This window comes from Xyrauchen texanus, chromosome 30 (assembly GCF_025860055.1).
Source record: "Xyrauchen texanus isolate HMW12.3.18 chromosome 30, RBS_HiC_50CHRs, whole genome shotgun sequence".
NCBI classification, from domain to species: Eukaryota; Metazoa; Chordata; class Actinopteri; order Cypriniformes; family Catostomidae; genus Xyrauchen; species Xyrauchen texanus.
In genome coordinates, this window is record NC_068305.1 from 41,883,606 (window position 1) to 41,904,276 (window position 20,671).

At 38.9% G+C, this 20,671-nt stretch overlaps 1 protein-coding gene across 1 annotated transcript in view; it reads left to right on the forward strand.

Moving 5' to 3' along the window:
• The window catches only part of LOC127624090 (1-phosphatidylinositol 4,5-bisphosphate phosphodiesterase beta-4-like), an 82,161-nt gene that overhangs the window by 2,633 nt on the left and 58,857 nt on the right, over nt 1-20,671 (forward strand). The window contains 1 exon segment of the mRNA XM_052098739.1: nt 6,874-6,938. The gene's annotated coding sequence lies outside the window, so the exon portion shown is untranslated.

Here is a 20,671-nt window from a genome sequence, read left to right on the forward strand (position 1 = left end):
AAACACTGGAAATGTTAAATGTGTGTAAATGAGCAACAGACAGGAACTAAAAGCCACACAAACTTCAGTTTCCATGCGGTGTTTAAGCTAAAGATGTCATCACTGTTTTCTTTTGGCCTCATCTGGACGTGGGTCAGGCATATGAACCCAATAATACATCAATCTGATCCAATCTCGCAGCATTAAACGGTTGACCTGTGACCCGTGTGACTGCTGACACCGGCCCGTGACCGTCCCACACGTGCACCCGTGAGCGTCTCTGCAGTCACTGTTCCTGGACGACAGACGGATAAAAATACCTCCGCACAGAGCGAAGTGAAAGCTATTATCAGCATTTCTAATTCCGTCGCCCCTGTTACAAAGAGCCGTTCACTGCTGGGAGCGTCACATGTGGACATCATTTGCACTTCCAATTAAACCTTCGACCTTTGTGCTATAACTCAAACGTGACTTGTGTATGTCGTCACATTCACGTCTATTATTACTCGTGTGCGGCAGTCCTGGACTCGTTATGAAGGTTTTGAGGCCTGCGTGTGACCTGTACGCTGTGCCGTTAATCTAGTGAATCGGATCTCTGTGAGGTCACGTGACTGCCCGAGAGATCACATGACACATAAGAGGAGAAGTGAGAGGCCTCTGTTCTGAGTATGCATACTACATACTTCTACTAGAGGCGCAGTATGTGCCCTACCCTGTGTAGAATGTGATGCTTCCCCTAAACACGGGACCGTCACAGATCTTCAGTGTGTCTGATATCAACAGATTTATTCTGCGCTGAAGATGAGCGTCCTCTTTAAAGTCTCTTCAGGAATTATTGGTTAATGAGACGCAGGCTGGACACGATCAGCTGTTCACGCTGTCATTACAGTAAACATACTAAATCTGATTTATTGCACTTTATCACGAGTGGAGATTCATACTTCACAAACCAGTTTGGTGAGATCATATAAGAGTGATATTTATCAGACCAGTAACTTCAATCAATAATCCATATTAAATGACCTGATCTGTCAGTGATCAATACTCTGAACAACAGCTGCTCACCGGATCTGTTCACATCAACACTGTGTCAGTATTATAGTGATGCAGAACAGCGAGATCTTGAGAGTAAACGTTCAGTTTGACTCGTTCTGTGTAATGATTGTCCAAAGATGAGATCCACACCATCCATTTGTCATTGAATAATGTCTCTTTAAATATGATTTAGTTATTGATCAAAAACAACAAATAGAAACATTTCATTTCAATCACTCGTAACACAGATGCGCTAGCAAAACAAACACTTCTTAAAGAGACAGTACCGCTTTAACACTTGTTCTACATATCAATGAAATACTTATACTTAATAGTACAAAACATGTAAACGACAAACATATGAATGTAATATCAAGACATCAAATGTTTGAATGGGATACATTAGGGCTGGGTACCTCACGATTCGATATATCGCGATACATGACACTATCGTGATGCTATTTCGCTTTAAATTTCAATTAATTTGAGTATATTTGAGTTCTGATGTCCATTTTGCTCACATACAGTATGAAGAAATTCTCTTTCAGTGAATGCTTTAGTTCATTATAACCTTTATTAGGGAACCTTTTAACTTGGTAAATTATGAACATGCACTAAACATTTTACACATTTATTTTATCATTATTGTATATTGTATATGTACAGTACATTGTTACATGTTTGTTGTTTACATGCCTAATTTGTACTATTTATGTATTTATTTGGATATGAAGCACAAGATGGTTTTAGTGTGTGTTTGGTCGAATGATTCTTTACAGCGTTCATGCTGTGTGTTTTATTGTTGTTTTTGATAAATAAGTGACTGAAGGGAACAGAATGATATTAATAGAGACATTATTAAACTATAAATGGTTTGATTGGATCTAATCTTTGTTCTGAAAAGATCTTGAAGCTCAACGTCTTCACAACTCAAACACTATAATATCACCAGCCTTTAATAATCACATTTCCTGTCGCGTAAGGGAAGTGTTTACACACATCTGATTGTACAGCACTGCAGAGAGAACTCTTGGCATTTATAACAATCAACATTTGGGATTGTACAAATAAAGATTAACTGGAAAATATGTATTTTTGTCCGACCCGAGATCCAAACAGTTGAGAGAGGTCCAGCATGTCAGTTTTTGTGCCTCATAGAAGCGTCTCAGACTGCACTGAAAATATCACGATATATCACGAAACATGGATCTAAACATCGATACAACATCATGAGAAAATATCGCAATATATCAATATTTGATTGTATCGACACCTATCCCTAAAATACATGGACTTTATATATATATTTATTATAAAAGCTAAAATGTTGACTCCAGAGAGGTCTCCTTGGCAAACAAATTGGGCCGGTTGCTAGGGAGGGTAGAGTCACATGGGGTAACCAAATTGGCCCGGTTGCTAGGGAGGGTAGAGTCACATGGGGTAACCAAACTGGCCCGGTTGCTAGGGAGGGTAGAGTCACATGGGGTAACCAAATTGGGCCAGTTGCTATGGAGGGTAGAGTCACATGGGGTAACCAATTTGGGCCGGTTGCTAGGGAGTGTAGAGTCACATGGGGTAACCAAATTGGCCCGGTTGCTAGGGAGTGTAGAGTCACATGGGGTAACCAAATTGGCCGGTTGCTAGGGAGGGTAGAGTCACATGGGGTAACCAAATTGGCCCGGTTGCTAGGGAGTGTAAAGTCACATGGGGTAACCAAATTGGCCCGGTTGCTAGGGAGTGTAAAGTCACATGGGGTAACCTCCTCATGGTCACTATAATGTGGTTTTCGCTCTCGGTGGGGCGTGTGGTGAGTTGTGCGTTGATTCAGTGGAGAATAGCGGGAAGCCTCCACACACACTATGTCTCCATGGTAATGAGCTCAACAAGTCACGTGATAAGATGCACGGATTGATGGTCTCAGACGCGGAGGCAACTGAGATTCGTCCTCCGCCACCCAGATTGAGTCACAGCACTTGGAGTGCATTGAGAATTGGGCGTTCAAAATTGGGGAGAAAATGGGAGAGAAAAAAACTAAAATGATGATAAAATAACATTTGTCAAATTAATATTCCCATAATTTACCAAGTTTAAATATTCTGCATATAATTAACAGCATTAGCTGAAAGAGAATTTCTTTCATACTGTATGTGAGCAGAATGGACTTCAGAACTCAAATATACTCAAAATAATTGGAATTGGAAGCTTGTAAATTATAATCGAATCGTGATATATTGAGATATTGTGATACACTGTGATATATTGTGAGTTATTGTGAGTTATTGTGATGCATTGTGAGATATTGTGAGATTCTGTGATATATTGTGATACATTGTGAGATATTGTGAGATTCTGTGATATATTGTGATACATTGTGAGATATTGTGAGATTCTGTGATATATTGTGATACATTGTGAGATATTGTGAGATTCTGTGATATATTGTGATATATTGTGATACATTGTGAGATATTGTGAGATTCTGTGATATATTGTGATACATTGTGAGATATTGTGAGATATTGTGAGATTCTGTGATATATTGTGAAATTGTGATATATTGTGATACATTGTGATATATTGTGATACATTGTGATATATTGTGATACATTGTGAGTTATTGTGAGATATTGAGATACATTGTGATTTATTGTGAGTTATTGTCAGACATTGTGATACGTTGTGAGATTCTGTGATATATTGCGATACATTGTGATACATTGTGATATATTGTGATGCATTGTGAGATATTGTGAGATTCTGTGATATATTGTGAAATTGTGATATATTGTGAGATATTGTGAGATTCTGTGATACATTGTGATACATTGTGATACATTGTGATATATTTTGATGCATTGTGATGCATTGTGATGCATTGTGATATATTGTGATGCATTGTGATATATTGTGATGCATTGTGATATATTGTGATATATTGTGATATATTGTGATGCATTGTGAGATATTGTGAGATATTGAGATACATTGTGATTTATTGTGAGTTATTGTCAGACATTGTGATACATTGTGAGATTCTGTGATATATTGTGATATATTGTGATATATTGTGATATATTGTGATGCATTGTGATGCATTGTGATATATTGTGATACATTGTGAAATTGTGATACATTGTGATGCATTGTGATGCATTGTGATATATTGTGATATATTGTGATGCATTGTGATGCATTGTGATGCATTGTGATATATTGTGATGCATTGTGATATATTGTGATGCATTGTGAGATATTGTGAGATTCTGTGATATATTGTGATACATTGTAAAATTGTGATATATTGTGATGCATTGTGATACATTGTGATGCATTGTGATACATTGTGATGCATTGTGATATATTGTGATGCATTGTGAGATTCTGTGATATATTGTGATACATTGTGAAATTGTGATATATTGTGAGTATATTGTGAGTTATTGTCAGACATTGTCGATTTATTGTGATGCATTGTGAGTTATTGTGATACATTGTGATATATTGTGAGTTATTGTCAGACATTGTGATACATTGTGATGTATTGTGATGCATTGTGAGATATTGTGAGATTCTGTGATATATTGTGAAATTGTGATATATTGTGATGCATTGTGATGCATTGTGATACATTGTGATGCATTGTGATACATTGTGATGCATTGTGAGATATTGTGAGATTCTGTGATATATTGTGATACATTGTGAAATTGTGATACATTGTGATATATTGTGAGTTATTGTGAGTTATTGTCAGATATTGTGATTTATTGTGATGCATTGTGAGATATTGTGATGTATTGTGAGATATTGTGATGTATTGTGATTTATTGTGATGCATTGTGAGATATTGTGATGTATTGTGAGATATTGTGATGTATTGTGATTTATTGTGATGCATTGTGAGTTATTGTGATTTATTGTGATGCATTGTGAGTTATTGTGATTTATTGTGATGCATTGTGAGTTATTGTGATTTATTGATATGCATTGTGAGTTATTGTGATATATTGTGAGACATTGTGATATATTGTGATTTATTGTGAGTTATTGTCAGACATTGTGATTTATTGTGATTCATTGTGAGATATTGTGATGTATTGTGAGATATTGTGATGTATTGTGATGTATTGTGATTTATTGTGATGCATTGTGAGTTATTGTGATTTATTGTGATGCATTGTGAGTTATTATGATGCATTGTGAGATATTGTGATATATTGTGAGACATTGTGATTTATTGTGATGCATTGTGAGATATTGTGATTTATCATGATTTATTGTGATTTATTGTGATGTACTTTTATGTATTGTGATTTATTGTGATGTATTGTGAGATATTGTGATGTAATGTGAGATATCATGATGTGATTTATCGTGAGATATTGTGATTTATCGTGATGTATTGTGTGATAGCGTGATATATTCAGTGTTTTGTGAGGTGGCTGTTGATACCCTGTCCTTTTAGTAGTTTAAAACATTAGAAAATCTGTTTGAATCAATCATGTATTTCCAATTTATAGTAGTTTATTCTTGATTAAAGTGAATGCTAGATTTGTAGTGAATATTTGACTGTGCAGATTAGTTTGGTATCTAATGGTGTTATAAATAAACGAGAGGAACATGTCAGAACACATTCATTCAAAATAATCGATTGTTTTTCATTTCTGTGAATGTGTTTATAAGATGTTTGTTTGTGTTTTGTTTCACTAACACTGGCGTCATGAGTTTGTCATTCTGCAGTCTGTCGTTATTAACGGATGAATGTTCTCTCACACTGAGGGATTATCAGACGCTTTAATCAGAGAACATTTGTCACCTCGCCTGATGTTACCTGAAATAACATAATTTCAAATATAAAGATAAAAAGCCGTCGTTACGTGGATTTAAAGAACAGAGAGGATTTGATGAAATGCTTTAATCATCTCTCACAGATTAATCAACAGATTCTAAACGTTCACAACTCTATAATATCTGTCCTGTGACCTCAGCGTGACCCTTGTGTGATGGGGCGGGGCAAGTGTGGTTGTGATGTCATAATTATGCTGTTTTTACAGTAAATAATCTGAATTGGAAGTTTAAACTCCTTCATGTGACTCTTCAAGATCCTGGACGCCCCACAACACATTTCTGACACCCCCCATTCAGGTCTTGAGTCTCCAGTAACGAGCTGATGAGGTCCGGTGTTGTGTGGTGTGTAGCACGCATGCACGCACACACACACACTATACAAACATGATGATGATGACACAAACTCTGAAGTTTATCAAGTGCACTCAGAAGACTGCTGCACTTCTAGTGCTCGAGATGTTGAGTGTCACTGATTGTGCAGCTGTAGATGACACTATTGTAGGGAAGATAAAACAAGTGTGTGAGTGAGACATGGACAGATGCGCTTGTTTGGTTTTATTTCACGCTGTTATCTTCAGCATCACTCGAGTGTTTCATGCGACCGTCTCGAGTGTTTTAAAGCTCATTTTCAGTTCAATGTTTAGACAAACTATCAGTAATCCACTGGTACTTTGTGACGCTTTCAGAACATGTTGACGACTTCTGACTCAACCAATGGAGTGAGTTTGGGGGCGGGACTATCTGCTGTCTGACCAATGCCAGATGGGGGGCGTGTTCAAAGGAAACCTGTTTAAAATCATAATTTACTCCGTGTACATATTTACAGTTCTCAACCCATTTTAATTCCGTAATATTTCCAAGTGAATCTAGAATATTCAGTATTATATCAAATATATTTTGCTCTGATGAATCACTCACAATAACACCTGGAAACATAAAGTCAATAGTAATGTCATGTTGACTTTTAAAGGGGTTTTTACTTTAATATTTGTTTGTTTTCTTGTTTTGCAGAAAGTGATTGTCTCCTGTCTGTAGCTGGTCAGATTGTTCACGTTTCAACTTCTCTCTTCCATCCGGTAAGAGTGTCTTCAGTGTTCAGCTCAATGAATAATAAAACTGTTATTTCTCAGACAGTATTTAAAGGGACAGTACACCCAAAAATGAAAATTCTGTCATCATTTACTCACCCTCATGTCATCCCGGATGTGTGTGACTTTCTCTCTTCTTCAGAACACAAATTAAGATTTTTAGGAGAATATTTCAGTTCTGTCAATGGTGACCAGAACTTTGAAGTGCCAAAAAGCACATAAATGCAGCATAGAAGTTATCCATAATACTTCAGTTTTTTAATCCATGTCTTCAGAAGTGTTATGATAGGTGTGTGTGTGAAACAGATCAATATTTACTATAAATCTCCACTTTCACTTTTACATCCAGGCACCAGCTAGTTGGGGCTGTTCAAATGTGGAGATTGATAGAAAATGGACTTAAATATTGATCTGTTTCTCACCCACACCGATTAAACCGCTGGAGTCTTGTGGATTACTTTTATGCTGCCTTTATGTGCTTTATGGAGCTTCAAAGTTCTGATCACCATTCACTTGCATTTTGTGAACATACGGAGCTGAAATATTCTTCTAGAAATCTGCAGAAGAAACTTAAGTCACACGCATCTGTGAGTAAATGATGAGAGAATGTTCATTTATGGATGTGGAACAAACATCTCTCTCAGGCTGTGTGTAATTTGTTCCTGGTCATTTGCTAGTAAACTGAATTAAATGACTTTAATTATCAGCGTTTGATCCACGTTTGCGCAGTCATCAAACAAACAACATTAGTGCGCATAATCTCCTTTATTAGCTGCGTCTGCTGTCTAACATCAGCTGATAAACAGCGAATCAAACGAGAGCGCTGCCTGACGAGCTGCACGTGTCCTGTCAAACACTTGTGATGCAATTATAACATCTAAAACAGTGTGAAACAAAGATGTTTAAAGTACGCCACTCCTTTATAGTGTCTTCCTGACCACTGAAAATAAAAACACTCCTTTAGTTAAAACACTTAATATTAAGAAATGAAGCATTCAAGTGATTCAGTAGTGAACATCATCTCAAGCTTTAAAGTCATTATTTAAAGAGCCAGTGATCAAATCAATTCAACATTTATAAATCTAATGCAAATAAAATGAGTTCAGTTATTGACAGAATCTCTATTGTGTGATTATCAGATATCATGTGATGAATGAACTGTGATTGAAACATCTTGACTCGGTTAATCACCCTGACAACAATGTAGCGAACTGTAGTACTGTTGGAAACATTTCCTGTTTCAAAAGAGTGTTTTTACTGCACAGATTTCAGTCATGACGCTTTCATTCCAACAGCGGTTATTGTTACAGTAAATGAATACGTTACGGTTGTGTTTGTAACTTTATAAAGTAACAACAGGCCAAATATTGACATTGTGTGACATTGAGAATGAGTTTGAGAGGTTGATTCACAGCACAGATGCGGTTTGAGATCATGTCTGTGTTCTTAATAAAGATGAGGTGAGTTTTAATGGTCAACCAGCAGTTTAATAGTTTCCCGTGTGAGTGTGTGAGGAACACGCACGAGGTACATGAGGATTAATTACTGCTCTTCTGAGATTCATATTATTTTGATTTCTGGGAAGAGAATCAAGCAGTGAATAGATCTATAAATACAACAACATCCTACTGGGATGCTGAAGTGCCGTCGTGAGACATTCACTGTAAGCCATCGTGGCTCTTAGTGACTGACGAGGTTGACGTTGCCATGGAGACGTGCCATGTCAGAGCAGAGCAGCATCTGTTTGATAGATGCAAGGAGAAATGGTCAATATAACGTCTGTCGTCTGTGCTGACTTCCTCTCACACCTGACAGAAAACAAGCACGCGTGCTTGAGTGATGTTCATGTGTTCACCTGACAGTAAACGAGCGCGCGTGCATGAGTGATGTTCATCTGTTCACCTGACAGTAAACGAGCGCGCGTGCATGAGTGATGTTCATCTGTTCACCTGACAGTAAACGAGCGCGCGTGCATGAGTGATGTTCATCTGTTCACCTGACAGTAAACGAGCGCGCGTGCATGAGTGATGTTCATCTGTTCACCTGACAGTAAACGAGCGCGCGTGCATGAGTGATGTTCATGTGTTCACCTGACAGTAAACGAGCGCGCGTGCATGAGTGATGTTCATGTGTTCACCTGACAGTAAACGAGCGCGCGTGCATGAGTGATGTTCATGAGTTCACCTGACAGTAAACGAGCCGCGTGCATGAGTGATGTTCATGTGTTCACCTGACAGTAAACGAGCCGCGTGCATGAGTGATGTTCATGTGTTCACCTGACAGTAAACGAGCCGCGTGCATGAGTGATGTTCATGTGTTCACCTGACAGTAAACGAGCGCGCGTGCATGAGTGATGTTCATGTGTTCACCTGACAGTAAACGAGCGGCGTGCATGAGTGATGTTCATGTGTTCACCTGACAGTAAACGAGCGGCGTGCATGAGTGATGTTCATCTGTTCACCTGACAGTAAACGAGCGGCGTGCATGAGTGATGTTCATGTGTTCACCTGACAGTAAACGCAGCGTGCATGAGTGATGTTCATCTGTTCACCTGACAGTAAACGACGGCGTGCATGAGTGATGTTCATCTGTTCACCTGACAGTAAACGAGCCGCGTGCATGAGTGATGTTCATGTGTTCACCTGACAGTAAACGAGCGCGCGTGCATGAGCGATGTTCATCTGTTCACCTGACAGTAAACGAGCGCGCGTGCATGAGCGATGTTCATGTGTTCACCTGACAGTAAACGAGCGCGCGTGCATGAGCGATGTTCATGTGTTCACCTGACAGTAAACGAGCGCGTGGATGAGCGATGTTCATGCGTTCACCTGACAGTAAACGAGCGCGCGTGCATGAGTGATGTTCATGTGTTCACCTGACAGTAAACGAGCGCGCGTGGATGAGCGATGTTCATGTGTTCACCTGACAGTAAACGAGCGCGTGGATGAGCGATGTTCATGTGTTCACCTGACAGTAAACGAGCGCGCGTGCTTGAGTGATGTTCATGTGTTCACCTGACATGACCTCGACCGGCCGCGCTGATATCTTCTCTAAAAGACTAGCATCATGCTCGCGGAGAAGTGACCGGCATCTCGAGCTGAGACATCATGGATTCGTGTTTTTAGCCTTCTGACAATATTCTATATATTGAATTTAGTTGATTTGTTTATTTGATTTGAAGTTACTGTAAAATACGTTTTTTTTTCATGATTTGAACCAAAGCGATTGTAGTCTGATGGATGTAAAGGTAAACAGAAGATGAAGTGTATATCTCGTTAATTATTTAGAATGGCACTTTTGTGATGTGTTTGATTGATGATGCAAATGAATCACTGAGTCAAGTTAAAATGAGAGACGCTATAAAGCATCTGTGTGTCAGCGCTCTCATACTCACCAAACACAGATGATCTGATCGATGACACTCGGCTCAGGTCACCCAAATAAACCGTGACCGATGGACCATTATACTTCTGAGGAAATGTGTTTTATGAAAGAATTCAGATTGTCCCATATAAGTGCAGATGGACTCGTGTTCGGAGTTATTTACCCATAATGCTGTGTTCTTCTGTAAAAGGCAGCGTTCTATTCCTGTGTGTGTGGAAAATATTCCCTCTTTCTCTCTCCGGCCGTATCTGTGGGCTTCAGAGCGCCCGTTTGCTGTTCATGTTAGGTACATATTTGGGCAGAGCTCATACAGGGGAATTGTGCCGTTTTCCTCTCGAGTGTTTCTGTATGCGAGTGCAGTAATGTCGTCGACCTGTAGCGGCTCACAGATGTTATTATTAGTCACAACAATCACATGTGCTTCTGTTCTCTCAGTGATCTCATGAGGACTAGAACAGACCGTCATCACAAACCATTTGATGTTTCAAGGCTGGACTTTTATTAAAACAATCAGATTTCCACTTTTACTAATATGAAGGGCACATTTAAACTGTCTTCATATTTCATTATGTATAAATGTATTGTTTCTTCCTTGTCCCAGACTTTCAGTGTTAAAGGGACAGTTCACAAAAAATGAAAATTCTGTCATCATTTACTCACCCTCATGCCGTCCCAGATGTGTGTGACTTTCTTTCTTCTGCAGAACACAAATGAAGATTTTTAGAAGAATATTTCAGCTCTGTTGGTCCATATGAATGTGAATGGTGGCCAGAAATTTGAAGCTCCAAAAAGCACATAAAGATAGCATAAAAGTAACCACAAGACTCCAGTGGTTTAATCCATGTCTTCAGAAGTGTTATGAGAGGTGTGGGTGAGAAACACATCAAAATTTAAGTCCTACTATATCCTAACCCTACTATAAATCTCCATCTTTGACCAGCAGGTGCCAGCATGTAAAAGTGGAGTGTCTCTGATGGCACCACATGCCCACCACATGCCCTGCTGTGGCACTTAAATCATTTATCCCTGATTATAATGTGTTTAGATGTTTATCAGAAAGGATCTGAAAAGCACTTGTGTTGGGCACCACGTGTTCTGGACTTTCATGTTTGGGAAGAAAAGATTCTCATGATATATTTGATTCTGTCGGGATAAGAGCAGATGAGGACTGGAGCTCTTCTTCAGTTCAGTGAACATCTCTGGAGACATCAAGCGTTCATGTTTGGGGTGGATTTCTGACCTTCTGCATTTCTGTGGATTTGAATTCTCTCAGGTCTTCTTTAGCTTGCTGAAGTTCCTTTGACATCTCCTTTCTGTCTCTCTGCAGGTATTCAATCTCTTGTCTTAAATTCATGATGTCATATGTAAGCATGAATTCTTTTAGCTCCAGTACCTTCAGAAGGGAAACATCGTCTCTCATTCTGTGCATTAGAGATGGCGTTACAGTCGCTGCAGTCTTCTTCTGCTTTCGGACGGCTTGTATGAGAGAGTCATTCATACTCGAGACTTTGTTGCCATCTCATCAGACATCAGCAGGCTCTGATCCCTGCACCATAATAGTGCCGTTTTGATTCTTCAAATACCCGGATCAGTCTGTACAGATGCCCCTTGTCATGGTAAAGGTGAAGTGTTGGCAGAAGGTGGTTATTATGACTCTGTGATTACGCTGACTGTTGACGTTCTCTGGGTTTGAGCAATTAAATTACAAATAAACAAACAAAAATCATTACATTAAAAATATCAATTACCAAATGAAAAAAATGATAAATGACCAGAACACAAACATTATTAGGCCTTTATATTATTGTCTATTATTTAAATCATTGCACTTCTTTTAATTAACCTTGTGCTATAATTCTGTGAACGAAAAAAAATACATTCTCAGAATATTCTCCAGTTTTGACATATAAATTATCCTACGGCACTAAAATCAATATAGATGCAATCGATTAAAGTCAAACTACTCAATATTAACATGTTGATTAGTTCAGTTGGTGTTTTGCGTCATTAAAAGTTCATTTCTATTTAATGTGGGACATAATAACCTACAGTGAAGATTAATGATGATATGATTATTCGGTATATTTAATAGGGATATATATATATATGTGTGTGTGTGTGTGTATTACTGACCTTTTTTAGATTTTCTCTCCATGTGTGAACGGATTATCATCGTGTCTTTTAGGATTTCACAACGAACATTTGATCGTGTCAGTCGCCTCCCCACTCGTGTTCTCCTTCACCATCCCATCATTCATTTACACTATATGCCAGATGACGTACTCCCACTCCTCGCTCCGCTCTTGCTCCAATCCACGATCCGCTCTCACTCCGCTCTGTTCCCACTCCTCACTCCGCTCCTACTCTGCTCCATTCTTTGCTCCGTTCCCACTCTTCACTCCAGTCCTCGCTCCGCTCCACTCCGGCTCCACTCCGCTCCCACTCCTCGCTCCAGTCCTCACGCTGTTCTCACTCCGCTCCACTCACACTCTCTGCCCCCTATGCTAATTTTTATAATAAACCTTTATGCCAAATGGAGTCAAAAGCCTTCTTGAAATCTATGAAGCATGCAAATATTTTGCCCTCTTTCTTTTGGTGTAAATGTTTGTTAATGAATGTGTTTACTGTAGATATATGGTCAATGGTTCGATGTTCAGGAAGGAAACCTATCTGAGATTTGCTGATGACATTATGTTCTTAAATGAAAGATGAGAGTCGTGAGTTGATCTAATGTAGTTAGATAAAGCCCTTTACTCCACACATCAGGGAACACACATCACAGTCATGTTAAAGAGCTTCAGCTAACCATTCTGTAATATAGCAGAGCTGTTTTTTTAACATTTAATTTCTGATGATGTCAGGACCGCAGGATTTATTGAATTTAATAGATTTTTTATTAATTCTTGTTGTTATTAGATACTATATTTGTTGATGCATGACTCAAGAGTATTCAAGTTTTCAAGGAGTTTTCTTTGATTAGGACAATTTAAATGACCACTATGATGGGAATAGAGGTTTTCAAAATAATCTTTCCAAATGTTGCCCTCTTGTATGACTAGTTCATGTGGTTTTGGAGTGCCTAAGTCACTCCGTAGGCTCCAGAAGTGACTCTGGGTTTTCTATTATAGAATTGGTCTATTGTGTTCCTGTTTTTTGGTCTCAGTGTCCTTTTATATAGTTTATGAAGTTTTGAGTGTTCTAAACGTAAGTCCTTGTTGTCTGGATTTTAGTGTTTTTGGTTTAAAATCAGTCTTAGTTCTTGATTCGTTCTGATTTACAATCACAGTCAAACCATTTTTCGGGAGGTTTTTGTTCAGTGTCTCTTTTGTGCTCATTTGATTTTGTTTCTCTTAACTGCTGTATTTTCCAAAATGTCGTAAATGTGTTTGATAGCCAAATCGTGATTGATTGTAAGCATATGTTGAGTTATTAAATGTGCTGATAGAATTGAATATTTCATTAGAATTGAATGCTTTAATATGTGTATCAGCCGTACTATGAGTCCATTTGTATGATTGAAGTTTATACAGATCCGTTGGCTTTTTATTTTCATTTTTAATGAAAACATTGATCTGATTGTGGTCTGAAAATGGTGATTGTGTCACGGTTTCGTGTCACCCGCACCATGTTTCGCGTCATCTGCACCGTGTTTCGCATCATCAGCACCATGTTCCGTGTCGTTTGCACCGTGTCTCTGTTCGTCGCCCATGTCTGTGCTGGTTACCCTCGCCTTTGTTCTTTGTTCATGTTCCTCCACCTTAGTTAGCTTTTTCCCATTGTGGACCTTTGATTTGCTCCTGTGTTTGTTTATTTAGTTATTCCCTTAATAAACTGCGTTTGGATCTGATCCACCTGTCTGCCTGCTCCTGCTTCCCACACTAACGTTACAGATTGAGCTTTGATGGTAAATGCATTAAAGTAGGAGGGGCTTATTTTTGTTATGGCATAATCCAGCACACTGTAGTAAAGCATCCACATGATTCTGCCATTGAGAATATAACCCCACCCCACCCACAAGAACACCTCAGTGCTTATAGACACACACAAAAATATATTTAAAAAAATGTATTAAATAAATAAAACATAATAATCACACACATAACTTCTACACCTCTGTCTCCACTGTCCCTTTTCCCACTTTCCCACAAACATTTCCAAATTACCCAATCCTCTAGATACCCCTTTTTCAAAAGCAGCCACCCTCCCCATCTCCGCACGCCACTCTGCAAATGAGGGGCTCCATCCGACTTCCAACCCCTTAAAATGGCTTGTCTACCAATCATAACACTTGTCACAACCCAATTTATTTATAAATCTGTCCCACAAATGTATGACCACCCCCTGCCCAAAATACAAAGTCGGTGGCAAAGTAAAACTTGAGTGCCCAACATGCCACACAAATAACTCTGAACCCTCAACCACAATTCTTAGATCTTAACACACCCCCAAAAAACATGCGCCACATCTCCATCTTCTGATTGGTCACGCCAGTAGGTGGGTGTGTCTTTAAGACCAAGCCTATACAATCCAATACCAAGTTTAAATCTTTCTACCATATTCTCTTGATAAAAGTTCAAGCTCCATCCCCCAGACTCTGAATTAGCAGGGAGTAATACACTGATGCCTCATGACCTTTTCCAAAAGCAGTCATCACCTCTCCCAGAGTATCTGCAGCTATGGGGGGGGTATGTGCTACTCCCAAAAACAATACAGAGGAGGTGGCGCAGCTGTAAATACCTAGAGAACTGATATCTGGGAATCCAGGTTATTCCTTTGGCTCATATTTTCGAAATATTCAATTTTTTCCAAAATGCTTTCCTCGTCTATTTTGGTCAAGAGTGGATTAGCAGATAATTCCCTTTCCGATGACTCCAGATAATCTGTTTCTCAACATCTGCCACTCTTGTGACCAACTCAGAGAATTTTGTTTCCATCGCTGTAATTGATTGACGTATTACAGCGAGATCCTCCAAGTCAGCAACAACCTTCATCAGCATCACTGAAATGTTGGACAGTTGATGCTAAATTTTTTCTCCCGTTGCGCCTTCCAAATCAAATCCCCGGTCCGCAGGCCCGTTAGAGGTTTCAGCTTGAGCACGTAAGTGTCTCTTAATATCTCCAGAGTCTGAGGATTTTGACTTCTTTGCCATGTTTACCTCAAAGAGCAAGTATGTAAAAGGGTGTATCGAATCTCAACGGATTATAAACTGAAAATAATTACAAAACTGGCAAAGTGCTTCGAGCTCGTCGCTCACACGTCTGCTCCTCGCATGCCGTCACGTGACACAAACGCTTCTGTGTAATTGTAACCATATGGGGGTTTTGCCTTGATGCAGTGGTGTAATAAAAGGGGTCAGATCATTTTTTATCCATATAATTAAACCTCCAGAGCTTCTGCCACGATGTATTAAGTTGAGTTTCCAGGCAGGTACATTGTGTTCACAGTAACCTGCGGGACATTGGGTGAGGACATTCATTTTACACCATGTTTCTGAATCAATATGTCAACATGTGAAATTCTGTGTTTGTACTTTTAGTCCAAATGTCTTCGAGCACAAAACCTAAATGATCCAAAAGCTAATGTTTAACAATTTCATAGGATCTAAGAATAAATTATTGTTGTTTTTCATAAGGTAAAAGCCAAAAAAAGCCTTCAGCAAGAAATCAATCAAAATTACAACCAACAGATATTCTGTATGCATATCATATAGTTGTGTAAAACAAAACAAATAACAGGTTTACCACCTTTAGACTTCAGATTAACGATAAGTGATGCAGATTAATTTACAGTAATGATTATTCTTTATAGATAATAATTGAAATACTGTAAAGTAAGATGAATATTAGTGTTGTGTGCATATATCATTTTACAGAAGACCCAGCAGACGTTTGATTTCTATCACTGATGTTAGCTTGAGGAGCTGCTGATGGCGGTGTGTGGCGTTGTGATAAATGGGCATAAATGAATGTCTGTCGTGGTGTTCAGGCGGGGGCCGCTGGGGTGGAGCTTCAGTGTAAGACTGTCTCTCTGGTTGTCTGTGAGACCTTCGAGGAGTCATGGCTGGTCTGTAGAGCTCTTGTGATGCTCTTGAGTGAGAAGAAGGGCCAGATGAGTCTGAAGACCGCATTCTCCCATTACATTATAAATCCCATTGTCTCTCTCTCTCTCTCTCTCTCTCTCTGTCTGTCTGTCTCTGTGTCTCTGTTTGTCTCTCGCTCTCTCTGTGTGTCTCTCTGTCTCTCTCTGTGTCTCTGTCTGTCTGTCTGTCTGTCTCCCTCTCTCTCTGTCTCTCTCTCTCGGTCTCTGTCTGTCTGTGAGCTTTGACTATGTTTGGTCAGAAGCTACGGGTTGGTGATCTCTTGCCCTGTTAATCTGCTGTCAGTGAGAATTCTGATTTCATCAGACCTCATTACATTGTTATACATGAAGATTACAGCACGTCATTATAATATGTGTTAGTGAACGTGTTATTCCATGATGTCATTATTAGAGGGAGAAATATTGTTATTCTTTTTCCAGTGAATTCTGATCACAGGCGACACAAAACAGAGCACACACAAGAAATATAAAGGGAGAGAAATCCGGAGGATAACGAGGCAGGTGGGGACCATAAACGGATAATAAAATGGGTAACAGGGCAAAAGAGAGGGAGGAGATATCATTAAACACAAGACAGACACAAATGCACAAGGAAATGAGTAAACACAAAACCAAGTGCATTCGTATAACACGAGACATAACACAAGTGCCTGAACTCAACCGCAGAGTAAACAAACCAACCCAAGTGGCAGAATCCAGACACAAGACAGAGACATGAGTGTCAGGCTCTACAACAATCAGGAATACCAAACTAAGGGCAGAACCCTGACACAAACTCAAAACAGGTTCAGCAAAAGGTTTTTTGTTTCAGCAGTTAGACCATTTTCACTGTAAAACCATCTTGGGAAAGTTTTAAAGTGCCACTAATACAGCCGTACACAATGAAGACATACAAGGTCTTACAGAGATCACAAACTTTACAGATATCACAGAGATCACAGACATCACAGATATCACAGACATCACATACTTCACAGATATCACAGACATTACAGACATCACAGACATTACAGACATCACAGATATCACAGACATTACAGAGATCACAGACATTACAGATATCACAGACATCACATACTTCACAGATATCACAGACATTACAGACATCACAGACATCACAGACATTACAGACATCACAGATATCACAGACATCACAGATATCACAGATATCACAGACATCACAGATATCACAGACATTACAGATATCACAGACATTACAGAGATCACAGATATCACAGACTTCACAGATATCACAGACATTACAGAGATCACAGATTTTACAGAGATCACAGATATTACAGCGATCACAGACATCACAGACTTTACAGAGATCACAGACATTGCAGACTTTACAGATATCACAGACATTACAGATATCACAGAGATCACAGACATCACAGAGATCACAAGACATCACAGAGATCGCAAGACATTACAGACATCACAGACATGTCTGTATGATATGTATACAGAATATATGTTGTTTTGTAATCACAGACATCACAGAGATCACAGACATCACAGAGATCACAAGACATTACAGACATCACAGACATGTCTGTGATCACAGACATCACAGATATCACAGAGATCACAGACATTACAGAGATCACAGACATTACAGATATCACAGACATCACATACTTCACAGATATCACAGACATTACAGACATCAAAGACATCACAGACATTACAGACATCACAGATATCACAGACATCACAGATATCACAGATATCACAGACATCACAGATATCACAGACATTACAGATATCACAGACTTTACAGAGATCACAGACATTACAGATATCACAGACATTACAGAGATCACAGATATCACAGACTTCACAGATATCACAGACATTACAGAGATCACAGATTTTACAGAGATCACAGATATTACAGCGATCACAGACATCACAGACTTTACAGAGATCACAGACATTGCAGACTTTACAGATATCACAGACATTACAGATATCACAGACATTACAGATATCACAGAGATCACAGACATCACAGAGATCACAAGACATCACAGAGATCGCAAGACATTACAGACATCACAGACATGTCTGTATGATATGTATACAGAATATATGTTGTTTTGTAATCACAGACATCACAGAGATCACAGACATCACAGATATCACAGACATCACATACTTCACAGATATCACAGACATTACAGACATCACAGACATTACAGACATCACAGATATCACAGACATTACAGAGATCACAGACATTACAGATATCACAGACATCACATACTTCACAGATATCACAGACATTACAGACATCACAGACATCACAGACATTACAGACATCACAGATATCACAGACATCACAGATATCACAGATATCACAGACATCACAGATATCACAGACATTACAGATATCACAGACATTACAGATATCACAGACATTACAGAGATCACAGATATCACAGACATTACAGACATCACAGACATCACAGATATCACAGACATTACAGAGATCACAGACATTACAGACATTACAGATATCACAGACATTACAGAGATCACAGATATCACAGACTTCACAGATATCACAGACATTACAGATATCACAGACATTACAGATATCACAGAGATCACAGACATCACAGAGATCACAAGACATCACAGAGATCGCAAGACATTACAGACATCACAGACATGTCTGTATGATATGTATACAGAATATATGTTGTTTTGTAATCACAGACATCACAGAGATCACAGACATCACAGAGATCACAAGACATTACAGACATCACAGACATGTCTGTGATCACAGACATTACAGACATCACAGAGATCACAGATATCACAGATATCACAGAGATCACAGACTTTACAGACATCACAGAGATCACAGACATTACAGAGATCACAGACATCACAGACATTACAGACATTACAGAGATCACAGACATTACAGACATTACAGATATCACAGATATCACAGACATCACAGAGATCACAGACTTTACAGATATCACAGACATCACAGATATCACAGACATCACATACTTCACAGATATCACAGACATTACAGACATCACAGACATCACAGATATCACAGACATTACAGAGATCACAGACATTACAGACATTACAGATATCACAGACATTACAGAGATCACAGATATCACAGACTTCACAGATATCACAGACATTACAAAGATCACAGATTTTACAGAAATCACAGATATTACAGAGATCACAGACATCACAGACTTTACAGAGATCACAGACATTGCAGACTTTACAGATATCACAGAGATCACAGACATTACAGATATCACAGACATTACAGATATCACAGACATCACAGAGATCACAAGACATCACAGAGATCGCAAGACATTACAGACATCACAGACATGTCTGTATGATATGTATACAGAATATATGTTGTTTTGTAATCACAGACATCACAGAGATCACAGACATCACAGAGATCACAAGACATTACAGACATCACAGACATGTCTGTGATCACAGACATCACAGACATCACAGAGATCACAGACATCACAGATATCACAGAGATCACAGACATCACAGAGATCACAGACTTTACAGAGATCACAGACTTTACAGAGATCACAGACTTTACAGACGTCACAGAGATCACAGACATTACAGAGATCACAGACTTTACAGACATCACAGACATTACAGAGATCACAGATATCACAGATATTACAGAGATCACAGACTTTACAGACATCACATATATCACAGACATCACAGATCTCAGAGACATTACAGAGATCACAGATATCACAGACATTACAGACATTACAGATATCACAGACATTACAGAGATCACAGATATCACAGACTTCACAGATATCACAGACATTACAGAGATCACAGATTTTACAGAAATCACAGATATTACAGAGATCACAGACATCACAGACTTTACAGAGATCACAGACATTGCAGACTTTACAGATATCACAGAGATCACAGACATTACAGATATCACAGACATTACAGATATCACAGACATCACAGAGATCACAAGACATCACAGAGATCGCAAGACATTACAGACATCACAGACATGTCTGTATGATATGTATACAGAATATATGTTGTTTTGTAATCACAGACATCACAGAGATCACAGACATCACAGAGATCACAAGACATTACAGACATCACAGACATGTCTGTGATCACAGACATCACAGACATCACAGAGATCACAGACATCACA